Raw genomic sequence first — 22,282 nt, forward strand, 5'->3', positions numbered from 1 at the left:
AAATCATGTTTGACAAATTTGCTGGAGTTCTTTAAGGATGTAATGAGCAGTGTGAATAAGGGGGGGAACCAGTGGATGTGGTGTATTTGGATTTCCAGAAGGCAGTTGATAAGGTGCCACATAAAAGGTTACTGCACAAGATAAAGGTTCACGGGATTGGGGTAATATATTAGCCTGGATAGAGGATTGGCTAACTAACAGAAAACAGAGAGTCGGGATAAATGGTAATTTTCCGGTTAGCAAACAGTAACTGGTGGGGTGCTGCAGGGATCGGTGCTGGATCCTCAACTATTTACAATCTATATTAATGACTTGAATGAAGAGACCGAGTGGAATGTTGCCAAGTTTGCTGATGATACAAAGATGCATGGGAAAGCAAACTGTGAGGAGGACAGAACAAATCTGCAGAGGGATATAGACAGGCTAAGTGAGTGGGCAAAAATTTGACAAATGGAGTATAATGTGGGAAAATGTGAGGTTACCCTCACATTTGGCAAAAAAAATAGAAAAGCAAATTTCAATTTAAATGGAGAAAAATTGCAAAGTGTTGCAGTGCAGAGGGACCTGGGGGTCCTTGTGCATGAAACACAAAAAAGTTAGTATGCAGGTACAGCAAGTAATCAGGAAGGTAAATGGAATGTTGGCCTTTATTGCAAAGGGAATAAAGGCCCTGCTACAGCTGTACAGGTTATTGGTAAGGCCACACCTAGAGTACTGCATGCAGTTTTGGTCTCTGTATTTAAGGAAGGATATACTTGAATTGGAGGCTGTCCAGAGAAGGTTCACAGGTTGATTACGGAGATAAGAAGGTTGACTTAAAAAGATAGGTTGAGTAGGTTGGGCCTATACTCATTGGAGTTCAGAAGAATGAGAGGTGATCTTATCAAAACATATAAGATAATGAGGGGGCTCGACAGGGTGGATGCAGAATGATAGTTCCACTCAAAGGGGAAAATAAAACTAGGGGACATAGGGTTAGATTTTACACTTTTGTGCAGATCACCCAAAAATGGGCATTATTTCTGGCGTGGGCGGTAAAAATGGGTTTTCAGATCGCCAGTTTGTCGCCCATTCTCAAAGCCCCCAGTTTCCATTTTTGAAATTGGGCGTTACCACGAGCGTTATGAAATGGGTGGTAGTGTTAAATCTCTCTGACCTTCTGCCATAAAGTGTCGCCGTCCTTACCAATGACATGGCAACGCTCGATTCCCGCGATTCAGGAGGTCAAGTGTCATCATGACATGCGCAGAAGAGGAGACAGAGAGAGAGGGAGCTGAGAGGGACTGTGGCTGTGGTGTGGCTGCTTTGGGAGGAAGGAGGGAGAGTTTAGAGCTTTACAGCTCAAAATTAGCTGTTACCAACCACATATTTGCTCGAATTTGACCTATAATAGAGGGAGAGGAGGAGGTGTCACAGCACGCTGTGGAGACTGACGCTGGAGAGAGCAGTGAGCGAGGAGAGGAGCACATTGGAGGGCGCAAAAGAGCGAGGAGGTTCTCGGATGAGGCAAATGCCCCCCTCCTGCAGGAGGTCGAGTCACGCTGGGGTGATTTAACACACGGAGGGCGTGGGAAGCCCACCCCAAAGGCCTACAAGAGGATATGGGCCGAGATAGCAGAGGTGGTCTCGTCGGCGACCAACGAGGGTAACCAATGTCGCAAATGATGGAACGACCTTGTAGGATCCACAAGAGTATTATATTTATTTACATGTACTTATGTATTTATATAATTTGATTTGTAAAAGTCATGAGTGGCTATCAGCAGATGTGAGGTCTTTCACTTTTACCAGGAATGTTGTAGTCAAGGCCTGCGGTCATGGTGCATGTCTTTAGGTAAAGAATGATAATTATCATAATAATCATGATTACTTCTATCCGTTATGTGTTGTATCAGTCTCTGTGACAGTACCTAGCAATGATCTCATGCAATATCGTCCTGTCACCTTTAACAGAAGAAGCTCTTGATGATGAGGACCATGCAGAGGCGAACGAGTGGAGGGCCACCAGTCCCCACGATGTCAGAGACGGAGGAGTGGGTGCTCGCACTCGTGGGGAAGCACACGTGACAGCCATGCAAGCATCTGCAGACCCTGAAGTGATTCGATGTGAGTAAAGTTTACACAATTGCGTGATGTAAAGTCAATAGATGCCACACCCACTCATATCCGAATAATCATATATGATAGATGATTTCTAAAATTGTCCTAGAAATAATGCTGGCCTAATGAAAATCATTGCAATGCACCATGTGTTGATGGTCATGAAATGTGATATCTGTGATTATCTTGATAGTGGTGGTGCTTTTGTCGTGCATATGCTGTGTGTAGCACAGGAATCACCTTGTGACCCTAGCACCCCCTTCTCCTCTAATAACCTTATTTCCAGCTCAGCCAGCAGCGCTGCCCCAGGCAAGTCCACAGAGGCCAGAAGGTGGGGACTTGGTGGACGATCCTACATATGCTGAGGAGGTCAGATTCTTGCCTGTCAATCCACTGGATCTGTTCTCTACGGATGAGAGAACGGACTTCGAGGAACGTGCATCGCCACGCTCCAGAAGCCATTCCACCCCAAGGCCATCTAGTGCTCGTCCGGTCATTCCCAGTCTGGGGTCTGGAGGTACCTGCCCCAAGCAGCTCACCACAGGGCACCCCATTTGTCTCCAGGACGGCCCCAACCCCGCAGAAGTTTCATGGACGCGCCAGGTCTGGTCCACGACGGCAACATATGAGCGGAGAGATGGTAGACTTGTCCAGCAGGACTGTAGACATTGGCGACCAGCTCCTCAATGCATTGGGAGGTATATCCCAACAGCTGGCCACCACGACTGAGTACGTTCCGCTGATGGCGGAAGCCCTGGAGGCGATAGCCAGGAATACTACAGGCCTCCCAGTGGTCCCTAGGTTCCGCACCACCACTGCAAACGACAGATGAGAGGCAGGACCAAGATCCTGCTTCTGGATCAGAGAATGCTTCCCCCTCGGCACCACCCCCCGCCCCCCCTGCTCCTGTACCCATGCAACCACTGCCTCTGCCTTCATCCCCCGCAATGAGGCACCGCCTGAGGAGCTCTTCAGCCAGGCGACATTGAGCAAGGAGGGGAAGGGGTAGAGGTGGGGAGGGGGGGGAAGGAAAGTGAGGTGCATGTCCGCAGGTGATGGTTGTGTTATATCTCCATCTGGGTGTATGCAATTTGTCGTAATGTATGAAGGGAGGTGGCCACCCTCCTGCTTGGCATTTGTATTCTGTGTTGCTGGACATGTTGACCACGTGATTGATGTCAATGGTGGAAAAAGTGGGGTGTGGACGGGGTTTGGGTGTTATTGACTGTGACACTTATGATTTCAGACCAATGTTGGTATAATTTTTTTTTATTGAACATAACCTTGTGCATTGTCTCAGATAGCTGGACCATTACACACTGTTGATTCCTTAACATGAAAGGGTTAAATAAATCTTAACTTCAATCAACATAAACTTTAACTGGCACCAAGATTGTTATGTATGCAACCCTATGTAACCAGCATTCTACCATCACCAGAGGGCGTATCTGTTGGAGTCCCAAGGGATCTCAGTATCCCTTGGGAGCACTGTATATAAGCAGGCCTCCCATGCTGTACCAATACTCTGGAGTTAGAATAAAGAGACTAAGATCACACTTACGTCTACAGTACTCCATCACATTAGTTTATTCTGGACTTAACAAAGATGATGGGCACCATTGATGTCTGAGCTGCACACACACAGCAGTGTGTCAGCGTTGTCACTCACAGCAATGTTATTTCAGGCAAATCGTTCAGATATCAGCTCCTCATGAAAGAGTTTTGCTACGATGTAGCCAACACGGGCCCTTTCTTGCGGTCTGGAGGAAGGCGTGGGCATGGTTGCACAGCCAGCCTGATTGTCTGGCTCTAGGTCAGCATCCAGCCCCTCATCCTCTCTCTCCTGAGGTGGAGCATCAGGCAATTCTTGGCCCCTCCCGATAGCCACGTTGTGCAGCATGGAGCACACAACCACAAATTTAGCTACTTGCTCAGGGTTGCATTGTAGCTCTCCTCCTGACTGGTCCAGGCATCTGAAGCGCTGTTTAAGCACAGTTATTGTTTGCTGCACCACATTGCGTGTGTCTCGGCCTTGGTATGGGTATCATGCAGGGGTTCATCTGCCAGGTGGCTAGGCCATATTGGTTACCACCAAATATCCAGCATTGTCCTTGTGGCTGACTCTTAAACATGTCAGAGACAGCGCTCTCACGCAGGATGTGAGCCTCATCAAAGCTGCCCGGACATTTGGCATTCACTGCCATTATGATCTGATTGTGGTCGACAACTAGTTGGACCTTCAGGGAGTGAAATCCTTTTCTGTTACTATTGTGTTCCTAACACAGATGAGACTGCACACAGGGAGATTAAAGTAACAGTGACCTCAGTCTTTATTAAGACACTCCAGAGTGAGGAACAGGCCTTAGGGGCTGGCTTATATACAGTGCTCCCAAGGGATGCTGGGATCCCTTGGGACTTCAGGGGATGCACTCCCTGGTGGCAGAACATGGGGGTGCATGCTTTACAGATACACGACATCGCACCCCCACAAAGTCAAAGTGAAAACTATTTACAAGGTGAGGCGGTCGGGAGCCTGTCTTTCCCTGGTGAACCGCCTCGGTACAAATGTCTGTTCTGGTGTGTTGGCTGTGCCCTCGCTGGGCTGGCATGTTGTTGGCCCTGCAGGGCTGCTGGGTGAGCCTGGTCTTGCTGGGCTGTTGGGCATGATGGGTTCGATTTCCTGGTCCGGGGTGGTGTCGTTGATCCTTTGGGTGTGTGTTGTGCGCTCGAAAAAGGTGGTGTCTGCTGTGGGTTGTTCAGGGCAGTCTGTGAACCGCAGCCTCGTTTGGTCCAGGTGCTTTCTGCAAATTTGTCCATTGTCTAGTTTGACTACAAACACCCTACTTCCTTCTTTAGTTATCAACGCGCCCGCGATCCACTTGGAACCATGTCCATAATTTAGCACATATACAGGGTTATTCAGATCAATTTCCCGTGACACAGTGGCGCGACCATCATGTACATTTTGTTGCTGCCGCGTACTCTCTACCTGATCATGCAGGTTGGGGTGAACCAGCGAAAGTCTGGTTTTAAGTGTCCTTTTCATGAGTAGCTCAGCCGGGGGCACCCCTGTGAGCGAGTGGCGTCTCGTGCGGTAGCTGAGCAGTACTCGGGACAGGCGGGTTTGGAGTGAGCCTTCTGTGACTCGTTTGAGGCTCTGTTTGATTGTTTGTACAGCCCGCTCTGCCTGCTCATCGGAGGCTGGTTTAAACGGGGCCGAGGTGACATGTTTGATCCCATTGCGGGTCATGAATTCTTGAAATTCGGCACTGGTGAAACATGGCCCGTTGTCACTGACCAGTATGTCAGGCAGGCCGTGGGTGGCAAACAAGGCCCTCAGGCTTTCAATGGTGGCGGTGGCGGTGCTTCCCGACATTATTTCACATTCAATCCATTTTGAAAAAGTATCCACCACCACCAGGAACATTTTACCGAGAAACGGGCCCGCATCGTCAACATGGATCCTCGATTATGGTCTGGAGGGCCAGGACCACAAACTTAGTGGTGCCTCTCTGGGCACGTTGCTCAACTGAGCACACACGCTGTATTGCCGTACACAGGACTCTAAGTCAGAGTCGATACCGGGCCACCACACGTGGGATCTGGCTATCGCTTTCATCATTACTATACCCGGGTGTGTGCTGTGGAGATCCGAGATGAACGTCTCCCTGACCTTTTTGGGTAGCACTACGCGGTTACCCCACAACAGGCAGTCTGCCTGAATGGACAGTTCATCCTTTCGCCGCTGGAATGGCTTGATTAGCTCTTGTATTTCAACGGGAATGCTGGCCCAGCTCCCATGCAGTACACAGTGTTTTACTAGGGACAGCAGAGGAAATTTGTGGTGTATGTAGCACTCAAATCACTGACTCCACACAGTCTGGTGTTGTAGTAACTGCTGTGACCTTAGTCCTTTATTGTGTAACTCCAGAGTGCCTCTCAGGTGTGGTGGGCAGCCTTTTATACTCTGAATTGCAGGTACTTTTGGGTCTCCCACCATATTGCCCTCTGTGGTGCCCCATTGTAACTATACCTCTAATTTACCTGGACAATACATAACATCTCACTCCCCCCCCAGTTCCACAAGCACATTGCCGGTAACCTCGGCCTTGTTCGTCCTGGTTGATTTGTGAGTGTGAGTCCATGACCATCCACTTCCCTCTTCTGCCCCCCATGTAGAGATTATGCTTGCGATCCGGTGCAAGTTTGTGGTATTTGCAGTCCTTACATGGGTGATGAAGTACAAAGCATAATCTCCAACAGAAAGCAGGTATATATAGACAGTACATTTGTGCAGTACATATGGATTCATTGAAGAGTTATATCAAAAGGTTGCAGGTACACTGAACAGTTATTTAATCCCCGCTCCACTGGGTGAGGTATGGTGGTGGCATACTGCCCCTTTTTGCCTGAGGTAGTAGGCTGCGCTGAGACAGGGTATCGCAACTAGTGCGTTGCCTCTGTTCTCAGAAAATAGTCACCTTTGTGGCTCATCTGCAGCCGCTGAACCATTGCATGAATCATATAAAATCGGAAATCGCATAAATCCATTAGTCATGTTAGTCACAGATCCATTAACCCTTTTACTTGTGTGTTGTGATTCTAACTCTTTTCGTAAATCATATCAATCATTTTAAACACAGTAGTCATTTCAGCATCAAACTATTAACTCTTGTCATAATCACGTCATCGTACAAATCACATTAATCATTTTGACTCACTCTTGCCCTTACAAAAGTCTCTTTGTGGGGACCGCCAACGGTGTAAGGCCCTTTTAAGGCTCCTGGGTACATTTCCCTTTTAAGACGCCATCTTGTTTTTCCACGAGGTTTCCACGGAGGGGCCGCCATTTTCGGTGCTCTGCTGGTCCTGCCTCTCTCCCTGCACAACTCTGCTGCCACGAGGCTCGCCGCCATCTTAACTCCTTCAGCAAGGTCATTACTTTATTATCACCAGTTCCAGGTTGCTCGTCCAGTACTCTGTGACGGGCTCGGCACAGTGAGTCTTTATCTTCCTGACGAAATCCAGCACACACTTGTTTACAGAGCAAGCACCAAGTATGGCCCGTGTCACCTTTTGTCTGGACCGGCTCAGAACATTCCACAGCGCCGACACCCTGCAACCATTCCGCAGCACCGACATCCTGCACCTTCTCCCGGGCTGCTGAACAGGAGACCCTGCAGGCCGCGGCCACGGAGCGGCGCCACTCGAAGGCCCCGGGTCCGGGTCCTTTCCCCGGTTTCCCCGGTTCCCACGGCCCTGCGGGGAGCAGGAGAGCGAACTATCAGCCGGTGATGTGACGGCCGGCCCGGTGCCGGGAGACCCCGCTGTCCGCCGGCAGCATGAGCAGGGCAGAGGTCGGTCGCGAGTTCCTTTGGAGGAGGCCTGCTTTGCCTGTGAACACGGGGGACAGCGGTCTGTGAAGGAATGAAGTCTTCCCAGCTCCCACGGACCATCCCCATCCATCTTCTGCCAAGTAGCGTCGGCCCATCGCCTGCAATGATCCACAAAGGTAAACCGTGCGTCTCACCACCGTGAGATACCTGCATATCCGCTCTGCCAAGAACAGGTATCAGCTCCTTGGTGTAGGTGCGTAGCTTCGCCGTGACCGGGACCAGCTTGGGTCGTGCAGCTGGGTTGAACCAGTTTCTCAAAAGTTTCCCGACTCATCAGTGACTGACCCGACCCAGTGTCCACTTCCATACTCACTGGGACTCCGTTAATCTTGAGTTCCATAATCACTGGGGCCGAATCGTCGGTGCAAGTATACAGTCCAAACGCCTCATCTTCTTCTCCCTGCTCCTCGCTGGATAGTGGATCATCTACCATCTCCTCAGCCACACGGTGAGTCATGGTTCTTTTGTACATATGCTGAAGGTGGCCTTTCGTGTGGCAGGTATTGCACGTATACTCCGCAAACCTGCACCGGTGAGCCCCATGGCTTCCTCCACAGCGCCAGCATGGTGCTACTCAATTAGCCCCCCTCAGCGGACTCTGAGTTCCAGGACCCTGAGGTCCATGCTCTCTGCCCTGGGCAGAGCCACGTTCTGCAGTTTTGTCCGTGACGGGCGCTATCCTGTGGATAGTACCTGCCTGGTTCGAGACCGTGTGGATCACCTGCTTGGTGCTGCAAGTTGAGGTCATAACTGCCCTGCTGATGTTGATGGCTTGCTGCAGGCTGACTGTAGGTTCAGTGGCTAGCAGCTTGTGAAGGAGACCCTCATGGCCAATCCCCACAACAAAAATGTCTCGCAACGCCTCGTGAAGGTGTGTGCCAAAATCACACGGCACCGCGAGTCTCCTGAAGTCTGCAGCATATTTAGTGACATCCTGGCCCTCAGGTCTGCAGTGATGGTAGAATTTGTGCCAGGCCATGAGGATGCTCTCCTTCCATTTCAGTTGGTCATGAATGAGTTCAATCAGCTGCTCATATGACCTGTCCTTGGCGCTCGTGGGTGCCAGCAAATCCCTGACATGACAGTAAACCTCATCGCCACAACTGGACAGCAATATCGCCTTACGCTTCTCTCTCAGTGCATCCATGTCCCCCATCAGGTCATTTGCTATAAAGTAGTACTCGAGCCTTTCCGTAAAGGCCTTCCAGTCATTACCCACTGTAAAATCCTTTAGCGAGCCCAGAGTAGCCATGGTTGCGTGAAGCTCGTCCGTGTCCTCGTCGCCAATTTGTGGTGTATGTAGCACTCAAATCACTGACTCCACACAGTGTGGTGTTGTAGTAACTGCTGTGAGCTTAGTCCTTCATTGTGTAACTCCAGAGTGCCTCTCAAGTGTGGTGGGCAGCCTTTTATACTCTGTCTTGCAAGTACTTTCGGGTCTCTGTGGTGCACCATTGTAATTATACATTTAATGTACCTGGACAATACATAACAATCTTGGCTGGTCCAAGTTCTAATCTGGCGGGCCGTGACAGGTGATTTATCATTTTCAAATGCTTCCATGGTCATCAACAAGTTTGCAGGCTGTGCCATTTCCACCCTTGGTGGGCAATGGTAGCCAACTGAGAGCATCCGCACAGGTCTCGGTGCCTGGCCTGTGGCGGATGGTATAGTTATATGCTGATAGCGTGAGTGCCCACCTTTGTATGCAGGCTGAGGCATTAGTATTTATCCCCTTGTTTACAGCAAACAGGGATATGAGGGGCTTGTGATCGGTTTCCAGCTCAAATTTGAGACCAAACAGGTACTGATGCATTTTCTTTACCCCAAACACACACTCTAATGCCTCTTTCTCAATCATGCTGAAGGCCCTCTCGGCCTTAGACAAGTTCCCGGAGGCATAGGCGACAGGTTGCAACTTCCCCGCTACGTTAGCTTGTTGTAATACACACCCTACTCCGTACGACGAGGCGTCACATGCTAGCACAAGTCTTTTACACGGGTTATACAATACAAGCAGCTTGTTGGAGCATAAAATGTATCTGGCTTTCTCAAAAGCAATTACTTGTTTTTTTCCCCATACCCAGTTCTCACCTTTACACAATAACACATGTAGGGGCTCTAAGAGGGTGCTTAACCCCGGTAGGAAGTTACCAAAATAGCTGACGACTCCCAGGAACGACCGCAGCTCCGTGACGTTCTGTGGCCTGGGCACGTTCTTGATAACCTCTGTCTTGGTGTCTGTGGGCCGAATGCCGTCCACCACGATCTTTCTCCCCAAAAACTCCACTTCTGTTGCCATAAAGACGCATTTCGACCTCTTCAGCCGCAGCCCTACGTGATCCAGTCGCTGGAGGACCTCCTCCAGGTTTTGTAGGTGCTCGACGGTGTCCTGACCCGTGACCATTATGTCATCCTGAAAAATCACCGTGCGTGGTACCAACTTGAGTAGGCTCTCCATGTTTCTATGGAAGATCGCTGCAGCCGATCGAATTCCAGACAGGCATCTGTTGTCGATGAACAGTCCCTTGCGCGTGTTGATGCAGGTGAGGCCCTTCGAAGACTCCTCCAGCTCCTGCGTCATGTAGGCTGAAGTCAGGTCGAGCTTGGTGAACGTCCTGCCTCCTGCCAGCGTCGCAAATAGGTCGTCTGCCTTGGGTAGCGGGTATTACTATTGTAGCGAGAAATAATTAATAGTTACTTTATAATCCCCGCAAATCCTGACCGTGCCATCACTTTAGAGTACTGGAACAATCGGGCTGGCCCACTCGCTGAATTCCACTGGGGAGATGATGCCCTCGCATTGCATCCTGTCCAGCTCGATTTCCACTCTCTCCCTCATCATGTGAGGTATCGCTCGCGCCTTGTGGTGAATGGGTCGTGCCTCCGGGACCAAGTGGATCCTCACCTTCTCCCCGGAAAAGTTTCCAATGCCTGGCTCAAAAAGGGAAGGAAATTTGTTTAGAACCTGGGTACATGAGGCCTCATCAACATGTGATAGCGCTTGGATGTCATCCCAGTTCGAACGGATTTTGCCCAGCCTGCTCCTTCCAAGCGGTGTGGGGCCATCTCCCGGGACAATCCAGAGTGGCAGTTCATGCACCGTGCCCTCGTAGGTGACCTTGACAATGGTGCTGCCCAGGACAGTGATAAGCTCTTTGATGTATATTCTCAGTTTCGTGTGGATGGGGCTCAGGGCTGGTCTGAGTGCCTTGTTTCACCACAGTCTCTCAAACATCTTTTTACTCATGATGAATTGGCTAGCGCCAGTGTCCAGTTCCATGGCTACGGGTAAGCCATTCAATTTTACATTTAGCATTATAGGTGGACATTTCATCAAAAATGTGTGCTTCAGCATCTGCCTCCTCTCTCTGAGGCTCATAATTGCTTTGACCCACCATGGACTGATCTTCCTCTGCCATGTGGTAGTTAGCAGGTTCTGCAGAGCTTGAGAGCTTGCAGCTCATCTGCAAGCTCGTTGGAGGTGCCCCATTGTTCCAAAGCTCTTGCAAACATATCCTTTGAAGCAGCATGAATAGGCTGAATGGAAGACTCCACAACGCCAACAAGGTGTGAATTGTCTTGCATTCATCCTTTATTGCAGACTCTGAGTCATCTGGGTCACCTGAGACCTGCTGGCAGTTGCAGACTCGTGGTTTCTGCCCTGTACATTTCTGCTCGCAAACACAGTTCCAGTTAATTTATGAACATTGCTAGCAATGTGTGGTGATTTGTGTGGTGTTATCACTGGTGGACATAAACGCCTGTGCTATCGCAATGGCCTTACTGAGGGTCGGTGTCTCTACAGTCAAAAGTTTTCGTAGATGGTCTCATGGCCAATGCCCAGTACAAAAAAGTCTCTGAGCATTTGCTCCAGGGAGCCATCAAACTCACATTGTCCTGCAAGTTGCCTTAGCTCGGTGACGTAGCTCGCCACTTCCTGACCTTCAGATCACTGGCACATGTAGAACCGATACCTCACCATCAGCACGCTCTCCCTCGGGTTAAGATGCTCCAGAACCAGTGTACACAGCTCCTCATATGACTTATCTGTGGGTTTCACTGGAGCCAGAAGATGCTTCATGAGGCTGTAAGTCGGTGCCCCGCAGACCGTGAGGAGGACCGCTCTCCTTTTTGCAGCGCTTCCTTCTCCATCCAGTTCGTTGGCTACAAAGTACTGGTCTAGCCATTTGACATAGGCTTCCCAGTCCTCACCCTCCGAGAACTTCTCCAGGAGGCCCACAGTTTGCTGCATCTTTGCGTTGGATTCGTATACTCGTTGCCAGTTATTGTGTTCCTAACACAGATGAGACTGCACACAGGGAGGTTAAAGTAACAGTGACCTCAGTCTTTATTAAGACACTTCAGAGTGAAGAACAGGCCTTAGGGGCCGGCTTATATACAGTGCTCCCAAGGGATGCTGGGATCCCTTGGGACTTCAGGGGATGCACTCCCTGGTGGCGGAACATGGGAGTGCATGCTTTACAGATACACAACAGTTACGAAAAAGTTCTGGGTCCTGAGAAGGTGCCCGCATGGCAATGAGTGCACTGTATTGCTCCCTGCATGCTGGGGACCTTAGCAACGCGGTAGAATGCTACAGCCCTGTCAGTCTGAGCCTCCCTGGTCATGGGGAAGCTGATAAAGTCCATCCTTCACGCGTGCAGAGCCTCTGTGACCTGTCTAATGCAGCGATGGGTGGCATGGTGAGACAGAGGGGAAATCTCGACCGCGGAGGCCCGAAAGGAACTGAATGCGTAGAAAGACAGTGCCACGGTGACCTTGACCGACACTGATGTCCTGATGGCAGGCTGCATATGTGGCCTGATGAGCTTGCATATTTCATTGATCACCACCTTGTGGAAGTACTGTCTCCGAAGGCAGGTGTGCTCGGACACGTCGAGATAAGACCTCTTTTCCTGTAAGTGCGGGGTGTGTATGGTCTGGACCTCCTCCTCATTCTTGCATGTCTTAAATTGAGCACATAATGATGTGCGTCACACTTTGAGCCATTTGCACTCTGCAGCATCTGCGTATTAATCGATGCAGGCTGAGAAATGGCTGGCCCCATTGCAATGAAATTATAATCGTGATTGATCAGAAGCAATAATTTCCTCACTAAAATACACCTAGAGTAAACCCCCAATAGTCCAGAGTCTGAAAATATGTCTGTTGAGATGGTCACTTCACCTGAGAAAAAACTCCAGAGTCAATCCACGCTCCCCCGATGTTGAAATAGCCTTTTGAATGAAGCGACCTGCGATTTAAATGGCATCACACCACTGTGATTCGTTCAGAACAGTTCCATTTTTTCTGAGTGGTGCTTTGGGCGAGTGATATTGTGGGTGAGATGTGTGCGAGGTGGTGAAAGTGATGCTGGGCGATCTCCTGGGCGTTAATTTCGGCAAAAAAAGTGGGCCGGTGGTATTATTGAATCTCGGCGTTAATTACGTGTGGAAACTAATGCTGGGCAATATTATGGGCGTTGATTTCATCCATTCTGATGATTCTGCCCCCAAAAAGTGGGCAGGCTTTTCCCGGCGGTACGCACATGAGAAAAGTAATGCTTGGCGATAAGTGTCTGAAAAATGGGCATCAGTTTCCATTTTGTGGCTAAATGGGCGATATATTGCCATCATACGTCATTTCGGCGATCAAATGGGCATTAAGTGGGTGTTTTGCATGCAAAGAAAGTGGAAAATCTAGCCCATAGTCTTAGATTAAGGTGTCGCCTATTTAAAACTGAGATGAGGAGGAATTTCTTCTCACAGTGAGTTGTAAATCTATGGAATTTTCAATCCCAGAGAGCTGTGGAGACTGGGTCTTTGAGTATATTTAAGGCGGTGATCGACAGATTTTTGAGCGATAAGGGAGTCAAGGTTTATGGGGAGTGGGCCATGATCAGATGAGCCATGATCTTATTGAATGACGGAGCAGACTCAATGGGCCAAATGGCCTAATCCTGCTCCTATTTCTTATGTTCTTATGTTATCAAAAACGGCAGTGGTCCTAGTACTAAACCTTGCAGAACTCCACTGTATACGTCCTTCCAGTCCGAAAGAAAGCCATCACTATAACTCTCTGTTTCCTATCCCTGGACCAATTTGTATCCATGCTGCTACTCTCCCTTTAATCCAATGGGATTCAATTTTGATAACAAGCCTAATATGTGGTACTTTATCAAATGCCTTTTAAAAGTCCATATACTCAACATTAACTGCATTGCCCTCAACCACCCTCTCTGTTACCTCATGAAAAAACTCAGTCAAGTTAGTTAAACATGACTTTTCCTTAACAAATCCATGTTGGCTCTCTTTTATGAGTCCATGCTTGTCCAAGTGGCTGTTAAATTTTTTCCCGGATTATTGTTTCGAAAAGCTTTTCCTGCCACCAAAGTTAAACTGACTGGCCTGTAATTGCAAGGTTTATACTTCAGCCCTTTTTTGAACAAACGTGTACCATTTTGAATCCTCCAGTCCTTTGGCACCATCCCTGTATATAAGGAGGATTGGAAGACTGTGGTCAGCACCTGTGCAATTTCTACCCTTTCTTCCCTCAGCAACTGAGGATACGTCCCGTTTGGACCAGGTGACTTATCCATTTTAAATACTGCCAGCCTTTTCAGTACCTCCTCTTTATCTATTTTTATCTCATCCAGTATCCTGGCAATCTCCTCGTTTACCAAAGCTTTGGTAAATTCCTCTTCCTTGGTAAACACCAATGCAAAGTATTCATATTGCACCTCGACCATGCCTTCTGCCTCCACCAATCGATCTCAATTTTGGTCCCTAACCGGTTCAACTGCTCCTCTGACACCCCTTTTACTGTTAATATGCCTTCAGAAGAACTTTGGATTCCCTTTTATATTAGCGGCCAATCTATTCTTGTACTGTCTCTTTGCCTTTCTTATTTCCTTTTTCACCTCTTCTGTACTTTTTATATTCAGCCTGATTCATCCTCATATTATCAAGCTGACATCTGTCACACGGCTCCTCTTTCTGCTCTCGAACTCTCTAACTCTTTCGTCATCCAGGGAGTTCTGGCTTTGGTTGCCCTCCTTTTTTCACCTGTGGGAATATACCCGAACCATCTCCTCTTTAAAGGCCACCCATTGCTCCATTACATTTCTGCCTGTTAGTCTTTCACTCCAATTTATCCTCCTCAATTCGCTGAAATCAGCCCTCCTCCAGTTAAGTATTTTTATTCTGGATTGCTCCTTGTCCTTCTCCATAACTAATCTAAACCTTATGATACTATGATCACTATTCCCAAGATGCTCACTCAGAGTGACATTCTCCACCTGACCCAATTCTTTCCCAGGAATAGATCCAGTGGAAGAAAATAGACTGCAAAATGGAGGGAGAGAATAAAGGGACAACACACATTTGGTTGATTTTTAAATAGTTATTTGTACTCGGGATGTGGGCAATGCTGCTTTAACTGCTCATTCCTAGTTGGCCTGATGGTGATGGGCTGCCTTCTTAGCAATTGTTTATACAGCTGAATGGCTTGCAAGGCCAGTTCAGGGAATATTAAGAGTCAACTATGTAGTGTAGGGCTAGAATCACATATAGACCAAACAAGGTTGGGATCGTGGCTTCTGTTGGAAACATAGAAACATAGAAAATAGGTGCAGGAGTAGGCCATTCGGCCCTTCGAGCCTGCACCACCATTCAATAACATCATGGCTGATCATTCACCTCAGTACCTTTTTCCTGTTTTCTCTCCATATCCTTTGATTCCTTTAGCCGTAAGGGCCATATCTAACTCCCTCTTGAATATATCCAACGAACTGGCATCAACAACTCTCTGCGGTAGAGAATTCCACAGGTTAACAACTCTCTGAGTGAAGAAGTTTCTCCTCATCTCAGTCCTAAATGGCTTACTCCTTATCCTTAGACTATGTTCCCTGGTTCTGGACTTCCCCAACATCGGGAACATGCTTGCTGTATCTAATCTGTCCAGTCCCGTCCGAATTTTATATGTTTACAAGAGATCCCCTCTCATCCTTCTAAACTCCAGTAAATACAGGCCCAGTCGATCCAGTCTCTCCTCATATGTCAGTCCTGCCATCCCGGAAAACAGTCTGGTGAACCTTTGCTGCACTCCCTCAATAACAAGAACGTCCTTCCTCAGATTAGGAGACCAAAACTGAACACAATATTCCAGGTGAGGCCTCACCAAGGCCCTGTACAACTGCAGCAAGACCTTCCTACTCCTATACTCAAATTCCCTAGCTATGAAGGCCAACATAACATTTGTCTTCTTCACCCCCTGCTGTACTTGCATGCCAACTTTCAATGACTGATGTACCATGACACCCAGGTCTCGTTGCACCTCCCCTTTTCCGAATCTGCCGCCATTCAGATAATATTCTGCCTTCCTGTTTTTGCCCCAAAAGTGGATAACCTCAGATTTATCCACATTATACTGCATCTGCCATGCATTTGCCCACTCACCTAACCTGTCCAAGTCACCCTGCAGCCTCTTAGCATCCTCCTCACAGCTCACACCGCCACCCAGCTTAGTGTCATCTGCAAACTTGGAGATATTACACTCAATTCCTTCATCTAAATCATTGATGTATATTGTAAAGAGCTGGGGTCCCAGCACTGAGCCCTGCGGCACCCCACTAGACACTGCCTGCCATTCTGAAAAAGACCCGTTTAGCCCAACTCTCTGCTTCCTGTTTGCCAACCAATTCTCCATCCACATCAGTACATTACCCCCAATACCATGTGCTTTAATTTTGCACACCAATCTCTTGTGTGGGACCTTGTCAAAAGCCTTTTGAAAGTCCAAATACACCACATCCACTGGTTCGCCCTTGTCCACTCTACTAGTTACATCCTCAAAAAATTCTAGAAGATGTTCAAGCATGATTTCTCTTTCATAAATCCATGCTGACTTGGATCGATCCTGTCACTGCTTTCCAAATGCGCTGCTATTTCATCTTTAATAATTGATTCCAACATTTTCCCCACTACTGATGTCAGGCTAACCGTTCTATAATTACCCGTTTTCTCTCTCCCTCCTTTTTTAAAAAGTGGTGTTACATTAGCTACCCTCCAGTCCAAAGGAACTGATCCAGAGTCGACAGACTATTGGAAAATGATCACCAATGCATCCACTTCTAGGGCCACTTCCTTAAGTACTCGGGATGCAGACTATCAGGCCCTGGGGATTTATCAGCCTTCAATCCCATCAATTTCCCTAAAATAATTTCCCGACTAATAAGGATTTCCTTCAGTTCCTCCTTCTCACTAGACCCTCGGTCCCCTCGTATTTCCGAAAGGTTATTTGTGTCTTCCTTCGTGAAGATAGAACCAAAGTATTTGTTCAACTGGTCTGCCATTTTTTTGTTCCCCATCATAAATTCACCTGAATCTTACAGCAAGGAACCTACTTTTGTCTTCACTAATCTTTTTCTCTTCACATATTTATAGAAGCTTTTGCAGTCAGTTTTTATGTCCCCTGCAAGCTTTCTTTCGGACTCTATTTCCCCCCTCTTAATTAAACCCTTAGTCCTCCTCTGTTGAATTCTAAATTTATCCCAGTCCTCAGGTTTGTTGCTTTTTCTAGCCAAATTATATGCCTCTTCCTTGGCTTTAACACTATCCTTAATTTCCCTTGTTAGCCATGGTTGAGCCACCTTCCCTGTTTTATTTTTACTCCAGACAAGGATGTACAATTGCTGAAGTTCATCCATGTGATCTTTAAATGTTTGCCATTGCTTATCCACTGTCAACCCTTTAAGTATCCTTTGCCAGTCTATCCTAGCCAATTCACGCCTCATACCATCGAAGTTACCTTTCCTTAAGTTCAGAACCCTAGTTTCCGAATTAACTGTGTCACTCTCCATCTTAATAGAGAATTCTACCATATTATGGTCACTCTTCCCCAAGTGGCCTCGCACAACAAGTTTGTTAATTAGTCCTTTCTCATTACACATCACCCAGTCTAGAATGGCCAGCCCTTTAGTTGGTTCCTCGACATATTGGTCTAGAAAACCATCCCTAATACACTCCAGGAAATCTTCCTCCATCGTATTGCTACCAGTTTGGTTAGCCCAATCTATTTGTAGATTAAAGTCGCCCATGATAACTGCTGTACATTTACTGCACGAATCCCTAATTTCTTGTTTGATGCTGTTTGGTGGTCTGTACACAACTCCCACTAGCATTTTCTGCCCTTTGGTATTCCACAGCTCCACCCATACAGATTCCACATCCTCCAACCTAATGTACTTCCTTACTATTGCGTTAATTTCCACTTTAACCAGCAATGCTACTCCACCTCCTTTTCCTTTCTGTCTATCTTTCCTGAATGATGAATACCCCTGGATGTTGAGTTCCCAGTTTAGGTCACCCTGGAGCCATGTCTCCATGATGCCAATTATGTCATATTCATTAATTGCTGCCTGCGCAGTTAATTCCTCCATCGTATTACGAATACTCCTCGCATTGAGGCACAGAACCTTCAGGCTTGCCTTTTTAACACACTTTGCCTCTTTAGAATTTTCAGTAATGTGTCCCTTTTTGATTTTTGCCTTAGGTTTCTCTGCCCTCCACTTTTAATTTTCTTCTTTCTATCTTTTACTTCTGCCCCCATTCTACTTCCCTCTGTCTTCCTGCATAGGTTCCCATCTCCCTGCCATATTAGTTGAACCCCTCCCCAACAGCACTAGCAAACACTCCCCCTAGGACATTGGTTCCGGTCCTGCCCAGGTGCAGACCATCCAGTTTTACTGGTCCCACCTCCCCCAGAACCGGTTCCAATGTCCCAGGAATTTGAATCCCTCCCTTCTGCACCACTCCTCAAGCCATGTATTCATCTTAGCTATCCTGCAATTCCTACTCTGACTAGCACGTAGCACTGGTAGCAATCCTGAGATTACTACCTTTGAGGTCCTGCTTTTTAATTTATCTCCTAGCTCCCTAAATTCAGCTTGTAGGACCTCATCCCATTTTTTACCTATATCGTTGGTAGCTGTATGCACCACGACAACTGGCTGTTCACCATCCCCCTCCAAAATGTCCTGCAGCCGCTCCAAGACATCCTTGACCCTTGCACCAGGGAGGCAACATACCATTCTGGAGTCTCGATTACGGCTGCAGAAACATCTATCTATTCCCCTTACAATAGAATCCCCTATCACTGCAGCTCTCCCACTCTTTTTCCTGCTGTCCTGTGCAGCAGCGCCACCCATGGTGCCATGATCTTGGCTGCTGCTGCCCTCCCCTGATGAGTCATCCCCCCGCAACAGTACCCAAAATGGTGTATCTGTTTTGGAGGGGTTGACCACAGGGGAGCCCTGCACTACCTTCCTTCCACTGCTCTTCATGCTGGTCACCCATTCCTTATCTGGCTGTGTAACCTTTAGCTGCGCTGTGTCCAACTCATTAAATGTGCTATTTACGACATCCTCAGCATCATGGATGCTCCAGAGTGAATCCATGCACAGCTTCAGTGCCGCAATAAGGTCTGTCAGGTGCTGCAGCAGGATACACTTCCTGCACATCATGTCCCTGAGTTCTCACATAGCACATGAGGAGCATGACATGTGTCTGAGCTTTCCTGCCGTGACTTAACCCTTCGATTAACTTAATTTAATCTGGCAACAATAATAAAGGTTACCTACTGATAAAGGAAAAGAAAAAGAAGAAAAACTACTCACCAATCTCCAGCCAATCACTTACCCCCTTGGCTGTGACGTCACCCTTCGATTTCTTTCTACTTCTTTTCTGCCTTCTCACCCTGCTGCAGCTGCACCAGCTGGCCTCCTTGACGAACTCCCACCGCTCCGACTGATGAGCCTTTTATAGGCCTCCCTCCGACTGATAGGCTTTTTATAGGCCTCCCTCCGATCTCCCACCCCTCCTCGACGAACTCCTGCCGCTCCAACTGATGGGCCTTTCATAGGCCTCCCTCCGATCTCCTGCTCCTTACCTTGAGGATAATAGTGAAGTAGCTTTCATGTCATTTTGTGTGGCATTAGTTACCAGATTTATTGGCTCTGATAATTACGGATAGGTGGGGAGGGATCTGGGGGAGGTGGTGCGGTGCAGTCTAGTGGCTGGGAAACCTGGAAGAATGGGTTTCCCTCAGGTCCTGCCAAATTTACCATTTTTTAAATCTGTTTCAGATTGAGAGAGTGGCTGGCTGTCAGATGAGTATGCCTGCAACACCAGGCTGCAGCCAGGGAGTGTAGAGGAGAGAGTGAGAGTTAACATTACCCCCATTGAATTCAATTGCTCAACTTACCATTGTGGGATTTGATCAGGTGTGCCGGGGGGAGACGGGGTGAAATTCCATACCACTGAAAACGGTTGCGTGTACCGCAGTGGGCAATATGCCCACGCTTATTCAATGAGCGGAGGCAGCACATCAACTTCATGCTGCCTGCTAATTATAATGATTGCAGCACACAGCCTAGCACTGAATGTCTGCTGACAGGCTGTGCGCTTAGCAGGCGTCTGAAGTCCCCAAGGTTCGAACAAGGCTAGCTTTACTTGAAGCTAACCTGTGCCTCTTAAAGGTAGCCTGCAACTCTTCAAGGTGAGCTGCCTTCTGCTGATCAAAAAATAGTAAAAGTGCTAATCCAAATGTTTCAACAAGCTGGGGAAAGAGCACCCAAGGTCTCAGATACCGCTCTCGAGCTTTGTGCAGGGAGTTGGACACTGGAAGAGAGATCCTCTACCCACAGGGGGCCAGGAGGCCCTTCATAAAAAAGGATGTGGAACCAGATCACCGAGACAGTCACACCCGGGACCTGGCTCCAACACACAAAGAAGTTTCATGACCTCAGACCAGTGGTCAAGGCCAGTGAATGCATCTTCAAAAGCCATCTCTTACTAACTACACCACTGGCCTCACACACTGCTCAATGCACAACAACCCCCTGCCCCATCACTCACCTCTCAATAATCTCTACCAAACACGAGGCGCATCTCACATTCCTAGCTTCACCTTATTACCTTGGTGGAGACGGTGCTGGCCATTCTTGGCACGGACATGGGTGAGCCCTTGGCCAGCAATGGGGCTTGAAGAATAGAAGATGCCAGTAACCTCATACATTAGCCTCCTTTTCACATCCCACTTCCCCCTCATCCCACAATATCTTCTGATTTACAAGCTTCACATGGTGTAAGCACACACCTCTTGCTTTTCCCCTCTGCCCTCACCACAGCCCTACCCATGTGCCTTCATCATTTCACACACCCAAAAAATCCAGCCTGCCCAGCCAGTGGTTCACCAAGAGGAGGGTGAGGAGAGTGAAGAAGAAGAAACACTGTCACTTGATTTCATGCTCCCAGCCGCCAGCTCCTCGAGGTCGTCCTGCAAGACCATCTGTCGTCCCCCCACTGAAAGTCAGCAACCTTCCACCAGCCATGCAGCAGCCACTGGGGTAGCACTACATAGGAGCACTAGGATAGGCAAAGGCTCATGCAAGACACTCACTGAGGGAATGCACAAGGGTGATTAGTGAATTCTTTGATGTAATATTGGCTGAATTATATGGATAAAGTTAGATTGGAAAGTTTCTTTGTGGTGGCTTTTATTTCAGCATTGTGGCCAAGAGTGATGGTCAGTAACAGAGGGAAGGTAAAATGTGGGACAAATGTTGAAAGGGAAATTGGAGTTGTATTTAGAGGTCTTCCTTGAAGAGCGAAAGCCTTGCAAATGTCCAGCAACACTCCCTGCACACTTTAGCAACTTTTTTAATGTATTACACCACGCCACTACTCCAATAACATGTAAAAAACCAGTCCAAAAGCTAAAACCTAAACTTACCTGAAAGTTGCGCATGTCCCTTTAAGAAACCGTGATAGGGTGTCGGTCGTACAGCTGCACGCATGTTCTGCCGTGCATGCTTTGGAGATGGTGTTAAAAGAAGCAGCAACATACAAAATACCAGACGGTGTGTCAATTCAACGTTGCACACTGATTGACATCACAATCTGACTCATTTCTATATCTGGAGCGAGGACAGGGAACAGAGGTGTTGCTGAGCTGCCCAAAATGGCAGCCGCCGCATTCCACGCCGGAATTGGGTGAAAGCAAGGTCGCTGCCATTTTTTCATCCAAACCGGACTTAAGGCCAGCGAAAATGGGCTGAATTTCATGACCATGATCAATGGGCTGTTAGTCCAGTATCATAATCACCAGACATGCATAAAGGTTCCTTCTCAAACTGTTAAAATTCTAAACTATATATAGTCCCTTTCATTAGCACAAATATCTGTACAAGTTGGAACCTGTATTTCCAGGGGAAAGCGTGGCTTTATGTGAGTGCAGATCAGACATCTAGCTATAACACTGTAGCTTCGATTCTTTAACTTGTATTCCTGTCAATCAAGGCTCTCCACTGGGAGTGCCAGAGTGCGGAATCACCCCAAGATGCCTTCAGCAGAATACTTGAATTGGATACCTTGAGAAGGACGTTAACCTTTGCCACCTTTTGTGTAGCTACCTGTCTTAATATGTGAATCATTTCAGATCTGTTAAATAATGGAATGGAGTGCACTGGAGAGTAGGTTAACGCAGCTTAGATGTTAAACAGAGAATCTCACTATCAGGATCCTTTTTAAAGAGTATTTTGCCATCAGAAAATCTTTTAAAAAGGGCATTTCACCATCAAGATCTTTTAAAAAGCCATAATATCACGATTCTGTTAAAGAAGGATTCTCACCATTCTGACCCCTTTTACGAACATAAGAAATAGGAGCAGGAGTCGGCCATATGGCCCCTCGAGCCTGCTCTGCCATTCAATAAGAGCATGGCTG

The 22,282-nt window shown here is 47.8% G+C and overlaps 1 long non-coding RNA gene across 4 annotated transcripts in view; it reads left to right on the forward strand.

Moving 5' to 3' along the window:
• The window catches only part of LOC139248705 (uncharacterized), a 118,983-nt gene that overhangs the window by 49,371 nt on the left and 47,330 nt on the right, over positions 1-22,282 (forward strand). For 3 of the 4 annotated variants that reach the window (XR_011591060.1, XR_011591059.1, XR_011591061.1), the window contains one exon: positions 1,954-2,106. This is a non-coding gene — a long non-coding RNA (uncharacterized lncRNA). Of the gene's footprint in view, positions 1-1,953; positions 2,107-6,941; positions 7,945-22,282 lie in introns of those variants that run through there. The other variant, XR_011591062.1, reaches the window with a different exon arrangement.

Source organism: Pristiophorus japonicus, chromosome 2 (assembly GCF_044704955.1).
Source record: "Pristiophorus japonicus isolate sPriJap1 chromosome 2, sPriJap1.hap1, whole genome shotgun sequence".
Classification (NCBI taxonomy): Eukaryota; Metazoa; Chordata; class Chondrichthyes; family Pristiophoridae; genus Pristiophorus; species Pristiophorus japonicus.